This window comes from Schistocerca nitens, chromosome 2, assembly GCF_023898315.1.
Source record: "Schistocerca nitens isolate TAMUIC-IGC-003100 chromosome 2, iqSchNite1.1, whole genome shotgun sequence".
In the NCBI taxonomy this organism is placed as follows: Eukaryota; Metazoa; Arthropoda; class Insecta; order Orthoptera; family Acrididae; genus Schistocerca; species Schistocerca nitens.
In genome coordinates this window covers 781,508,113-781,515,461 of record NC_064615.1, presented here as the reverse complement: position 1 = coordinate 781,515,461, position 7,349 = coordinate 781,508,113, and positions in this window count along the sequence as shown.

Genomic DNA, 7,349 nt, shown 5'->3' with positions numbered 1-7,349 from the left:
TGTTAACACTGATAGTATGGCTATGAATTTGATCATTATTTAATTTTGGTTCCTGTTTGATGATTTAATTTTCCTGCTTTATACATTCATGTATAATTTTGAATTCAGAGTTCCTTCTAACTACCTCAGCTTGAATAACATCTTCAGCACTCTCCATATGCAACCATACGTGATCAATCTTATTGTTTACTGTTTGAATTTCAAGGTCAGTCAACTCATGTAATTGATTAAGTTTTGAAAGAGAGTTTGCTACTTGTTCCTGCGTAGCCTGAATTTTCCTTTCCAATGCCTTAACAGTGTCATTTAGATTAACAATACTCTTTTTTAGGTCATTGTTTTGCCTTGTAAGTTCAGTTTTTAAATAATTATTCTGACTTGTAAGCTTATGATCCTAGAGTTGAGACTGACTTGTAAGCTTATGATCCAAGAGTTGTGATAATCTTTCTAATAAACCAAGGGCCTGTTCATTTGGAGAAAATACTAACGAAACCTCTCCAGTTGTATCAAGATTTTCTGTGCTTGCCCTATTTGAAGATAATATTGGGCACAAAAAATGAAAATAAATCTACCTAGCCAGACTATCGCCACACGTAAACTCACAATTATCCTGCATATCAACTACCACACAACAAAAGAAAGTTACAAAAATGATAGTCTGAGGAAAAGTAATTTAAAATTTAAAAACTGTACTTATCTCAAATGTGGTCCAATGATGAGTTGCCACACCACACTTTCTGTCTCTTTCTAACTGTTGTCTGATAATTGATAATCACACGTCACAATTAGACTCTGAAATGTAGTGCAAATATCTGTACACAGACTTACACATATCCCAGCTCAGTGACACCATATTAAAATGCCAACCTTAAATGTGTGAGAGGAGGGATTCATTTTAATTACCACTGATGCTGAATGAGAAAAAAAAATACAGTTTCTGGAGTTCTGTCTATGGTTGGACAGTGGTAATAGTGAATTCTCAATCATACCACCAGAGCAGTTTGGGCCTTCACCATTCACAAGTATAAAGACTAGAAATTTTCAATCACAGTAAATGAAAGTTCACATAACAAATTAGCTGCTCTATATGATGAGATACTGAACTTTGGTATCATCGGGGTCTGTTGTTTCAGTCCCAGAATTTGGCTTTGCTGATGTACTAATTTTTAAATAAAACACAGGGTATATCACTTTTCTTGTCTTATGTTGTGACCGATTATCATGTGCATTAGTGGACTATACACTGGCCATCTGACAGCCTCTGAAAGACTCTCACACTAACAGCTTCCGTACAACAATAATGACTGACCTCAAGGGTCACGTGCCATTTCCTTTTATATAAAACTAAACAATTGAATACATTGTTAAATGTAAGATTTACAAAGTAACAATTAAAAGTCACATATTGCCCTACATGTTCTGATATTCAATTAGGAAAAGTTTACTTAATTTCATAAATTTCAACGAATTTTACAATACAACAATTTAAATTACAGTTCAGTTAATTATAAACAAATCACTTTGAATAAAATATTGTTAACAGCATTTTGGTTTGCTCTTGAGTAGAGCTATGATTTTAAGTAATCATACTAAATAAACATTGTAGCTTTTCAGAAATAGGGGAGAAGTAAATTTCGAAAAATATGTGGTGCAACATGACTGCACATTTCGTATCACGAAATTTCAAAGTTGGATTACTAACAAACGGCGTACTCCCTTTAGTTGCTAATGTAAATCGAGTAGTGTATTAACATGAAATTTAATCTGAGATAGTAAACTTGTTTGTAGTAATTTTTTAAAGGCCAGGTTACGATTGGAACTGGGTATAGACATAACAGTATAAAGTCAAGAAAGTTAAAAATTCGAGCTAAAATGACTTCTTCAGAGAATATTAACATGAGGAAGGAATTTCACACAAGGATGGGAAGATAGTTCCATTTCACAGCTAAACACATGAAGTTACGCAGGCTAAAGTCTGACAAACCCAAATAATGGCAGAACTTTGTAAATTATATAATAGGAAAAACAGTCAAGTGAATGTTACAGGTGAACTAAATATTAACATAACTTTAGGAGATTTTTCTGTGGAGCTGAGGATATTGCTCCTGAGGAAAGCTGTTACTCACCATATAGCAGAGATGCTGAGTTGTGATAGACACAACAAGAAGATTCACACAATTACAGCTTTCGGCCATAAAGGCCTTTGTCAGCAATAGAAAAACACACACACACACACTCACGCAAACGTAACTTGCACACACGTCTGCAGTCTCGGACAACTGAAACCACACTGCAAGCAGCAGCACCTGTGCATGATGGGAGTGGTGACTGGGAGAGGGCTGGGGCGGGGAAGGGGTGGGATAGTATGGTGGGGGTAGCGGACAGTGAAGTGCTGCAGCTTAGACGGAGGGCAGGAGAGAAGGTGGGAAGGGGGTGGGGGGGTAAGTAGCAGAAGGGGGGAAAAAGAAAGAAATTAAAAGACTGGGTGTGGCAGTGAAATGACGGCTGTGTAGTGCTGGAATGGGAACAGGGAGGGGCTGGATGGGCGAGAACAGTGACTAACAAAGGTTGAGGCCAGGAGGGTTACAGGAACATAGGATGTACAGCAGGGAAAGTTCCCACCTGTGCAATTCGGAAAAGCTGGCATTGGTGGGAAATGGTCCATTTGTTTTTTGCCCACAGTTTGTCGATGGCCATTCATGCAGAGAGACAGCTTGTTGATTGTCATGCCTACATAGAATGCAGCAGAGTGGTTGCAGCTTAGCTTGCAAATCATCACTGGTTTCACAAGTAGCCTGCCTTTGATGGGATAGGTGATGTTAGTGACTGGACTGGAGTAGGTGATGAGAGGAGGATGTATGGGACAGGTCTTGCATCTAGGTCTATTATGTGACTGGACTGGAGTAGGTGATGAGAGGAGGATGTATGGGACAGGTCTTGCATCTAGGTCTATTACAGGGGTATGAGTCATGAGGTAAGGGATTGGGAGCAGGGGTTGTGTAGGATGGACGAGTATATTGTGTGGGTTGGGTGGATGGCGGAATACCACTGTAGGAGGGGTGGGAAGGATAGTGAGCAGAACATTTCTCATTTCAGGGCACGACGACAGGTAATCGAAACCCTGGCGGAGAATGTAATTCAGTTGCTCCAGTCCCAGATAGTACTGAGTTATGAGGGGAATGCTCCTCTGTTGCCAGACTGGGACTTTGAGAGGTGGTGGCAGACTGGAAAGATAAGGCATGGGAGATTTGTTTTTGTACAAGGTTGGGAGTATAATTACGGTCAGTGAAGGCTTCAGTGAGACCCTTGGTATATTTTGAGAGGGACTGCTCGTCACTGCAGATGCGTGACCATGGGTGGCTAGGCTGTACGGAAGGGACTTCTTGGTATATAATGGGTGGCAGCTGTCGAAGTTGAGGTATTCCTTGTGGTTAGTAGGTTTGATATGGGCGGAGGTACTGATGTAGCCATCTCTGAGGTGGATGTCACCATCTAGGAAGGTGGCTTGTTGGGTTGAGTAGGACCAGGTGAAGCAAATGGGGGAGAAGTTGTTGAGGTTCTGGAGGAATGTGAATAGTGTGTCCTCATCTTCAATCCAGATAAAAAAGATGTCATCAATGAATTTGAACCGGGAGACGGGTTTGGGATTCTGGGCGTTTAGAAAGGATTCTTGTAGATCACTCCTGAATAAATTGACATAGGACAATGCTGTGTGGATGCCCATAGCTGCATCCCAGATTTGTTTGTAGGTAATGCCTTCAAAGGAGAAGTAATTGTGAGTGAGGATATAGTTGGTCATGGTGGCTAGCAACGAGGCTGTTGGCTTGGAATCCATCAGCACTGGGAAAGATAGTGGTAAGGCCATGGGCATTAGGGATGTCAGTGTAAAGGGAGGTGGCATCAGTAGTGACAAGCAGGGCACGGTGTGGTAAACGGACAGGAACTGTGGAGAGTCGGTGGAGGAAATGGGTTTATGGACTTTAGGAAGCATGTAGAAGTTGGGTGTGTGGGGAGCAGTAGGGGTAAGTACAGATATGGACCCTGGGGAGAGGTTCTGGGATGTGCCCAAGGATTTGAGTAGTGACTGGAGATCCCGCTGGATTTCTGGAATGGGGTCGCTGTGGCAAGGTTTATAGGTGGAAGTATCTGACAGCTGATGGAGTTATTCCACCACATAATCCTTGCGGTTCAAAACAACGGTGGTGGAGCCTTTGTCTGCAGGTAGGATTATAAGGTCGGGATCAGTTTTTAGACGGTAGACCGGTTCCTTCTGCAGATGTAAGTTTAGTGTGCATGTTTACGGATTTGGGGAATGATGGTGAGGCAAGGTTCGAGGTTAAGAAATTCTGGAAAGTTAACAGCTGTTGGTTTGGAGGCAGTGGGGATGGATAACGGTTGGATAGAGGACTGAACTGAGTTAGGCAAGGTTCAATATTGGTCTTTGGTTGAGTTTGATTGGTTGGGTTGGTGGTGAGAAAGTGTTTCCACTGTAGGGACCGGGAGGTCTTTAACTAGTCCTGCATGATTGAATTTGGGAGTGGGGTATAAAAGGTGAGGCCTTTGGAAAGGACTGACATTTCTGTGGGACTAAGACTTTTGGAGGAAAGGTATTTCTCTCCTTTCCGCTACTTATGTCCCCCCCCCCCCCCTCCCCTCCCCACCTTCTCTCCTGCCCTCCATTTAAACTACAGCATTTCACTGTCCGCCACCCACACCATACTATCCCTCCCCCTCCCTGCACCAGCCTCCTCCTTACCCCCACCCAGTCGCCACTCCCATCATGCACTGGTGCTGCTGCTCACAGAGTGGTTTCAGTTGTCTGAGACTGCAGACATGTGTGCAAGTTGCGTGTGTATGAGTGTGGTTGGTTGGTTGACTGGGGTTGAAGGGAACAAACAGCAAGGTCATCAGCCCCTTGTTTCAAATGTGGTCCATTCAGACAGTTTGACATCCCAGAAAAGTCAGAAAGATAAAAGGTAAAAGGCCAAAAAAGGTAAAAGTGCAGTTGTGTTGTCAATGTGTGTGTGTGTGTGTGTGTGTGTGTGTGTGTGTCTATTGCTGACAAAGGCCTTAATAGCCACAAGCTATAATTGTGTGAATCTTTTTGTTGTGCCTATCATGACTGCCACAGTATACAGTTACCACCACAGCTTCAAGCTGCAGTTTTGTCTGCATTTCTGACTACTGCCTACATTATTGTCTCACTACCAAGGATGATACGACTCAACTTATTTACTCTCTGATCTTGTATGGGCTCTTAGAATGATTTGACTTTCCTTTATGATAACAATGTATCATGTCCCTGGACTTGAGTGTGTATACAGTTTTGGATTTTTATTATTTTGAGCTGACAACCAATGCATTACAGTTATCAGTCAGTCCGATATCTGTATCTGAATGTACACTGTGATGTTGTACAAAACTAGGATGCCAGTCTTTTGAACTTTCATTATTATGCTAAGGAGTTTTCTTAAATTCACAGGCAGCCCCAGTTTAGTAGTATGCAGCAGCTACTCAATGCGGGGAGCAGCCAACCAGACAGAAACATCTAATTACTTCTGGAATATATATTGCTTACTTACTATGGTTGCAGTTTTCACAAGCAACTGCACCTCTGTAACCGGTTACGTCATCTCAGCACATAGTGCACCTAGTTCAGTTTTGGATTTTTTTTTCTTCTCTTGCCAGATATGACAGCAACAGCCACATCGATTACTGCCAGGAGCCATGTGTGCCAAAAGTTCACAGGTGGTTGCATGTCTCATGGACCCTACCTAGTATCGACACTCTTGCCAAGACCTTGGGCAGACTGGCTCCTGTCCGCAAACGGACAGTCCTGTATTAGAGATCTCTCCATGCATCCCACAGGCATGAATAAATTTCTATATAGGAAGTTCAAAAGGAAGTATTAGCTCATTTGCTGATTGCCCACCCTCTCATCCATCCTTGACATAGATTCTCTGAATTAGCACTTGTAGGGTATAATAAACGTCTTTCTGGGAACGCTACGTAAGATTAGTGTAGATTAGATTAGATTAGCTGTACTTTTTGTTCTAATAGATTTATAGTGAGGAAATCCTGTAGAATGTATAACATGTCTAAAAACAAGAATACACAGTAAATATTTACAAAGAAGAAAATATATACTAATGTTACTTCCACAGGTCCCAACTAAAATGGTCCTCATGGATGCAGAATAAGTAAAAAAATCTTAAACAATTTTCATTTAAAAGGTAATAGTACATTTATCACAAAAAATGTAAATGTTCTATACACTGAGATGCATATGAGTACTATTAAGACTATTGTAGCTATGCATCCTCAAATAGGATATCATTTTACATCACTTTTTACATTAATTGCATTAACACACTGAATTCTTACATTATAGCAGCCATGTATCATCAAACAGGAATATAATTTTACAACACTTTTTTTAAATTCATCACATTACTACACTGAATTTGTACAGAAATCAGACTGTACATTAATATTTGCATTATCTGATATTATTAACACATACACACAGTAGTTCTTCCATGGATTAGTAGGCATTGGCCACCAATAAATCCTTTAGGCTCCTCTTAAATTGAACTTTATTAGTAGTTAAACTATTATGGCCACTGGCAAGATATTGAAAATGTGCGATTCTCAATAATGGACAACTTTCTGGGCCAAAGTAAGTGACTATAATCTTTGTGGCGGAACAAATATAATGGGAAGCAGTAGTTACTTAAACAGGCCTCTGCAAGACATTCTTGACTTCACACCACAAATAATTATTATTACAAATAAAACTTTAGTTTGCCTTAATGAGTTGCCCCGAAAAATAATCTCATATAATATTGTGGAATGAAGGTAAGCAAAGCATCTGCACTGCAAATAGAGGTTTATTTAGGCACTTCACTAGTTCTGTGGTATCCTTTCTCCCATTTGGATTTACTATGAAACTATAATCCCAAGAATTTAACACTATCAAATTCTACTATCTGCTTGTCATGATATTTTAGGCATGTAACAGGGAAGAGTTGTCAAAAGTTCTAACCTCCATATAGTGTGTTTTTTCAACATTTAATGACAAAGAATTGACTAGGAACTGTTTGTTAATGTCCATGAAAATTTTATTAGCCAATCTTTCTAAGACCACACCTGTTGTGCTATTTACAGCAATGTTTATATCATCTGCAAATAAAACAAACTTGGCATCTGGTATTGTTACTGTTGTAGACAAGTTAAAGTAAGAGCACTAAGACAGAACCTTGGGAGGGGTCAATTGTAATTACTGTACTGGCCCAAGAAAAAAGAAAGTGTGTGTGTGTGTGTGTGTGTGTGTGTGTGTGTGTGTGTGTGTG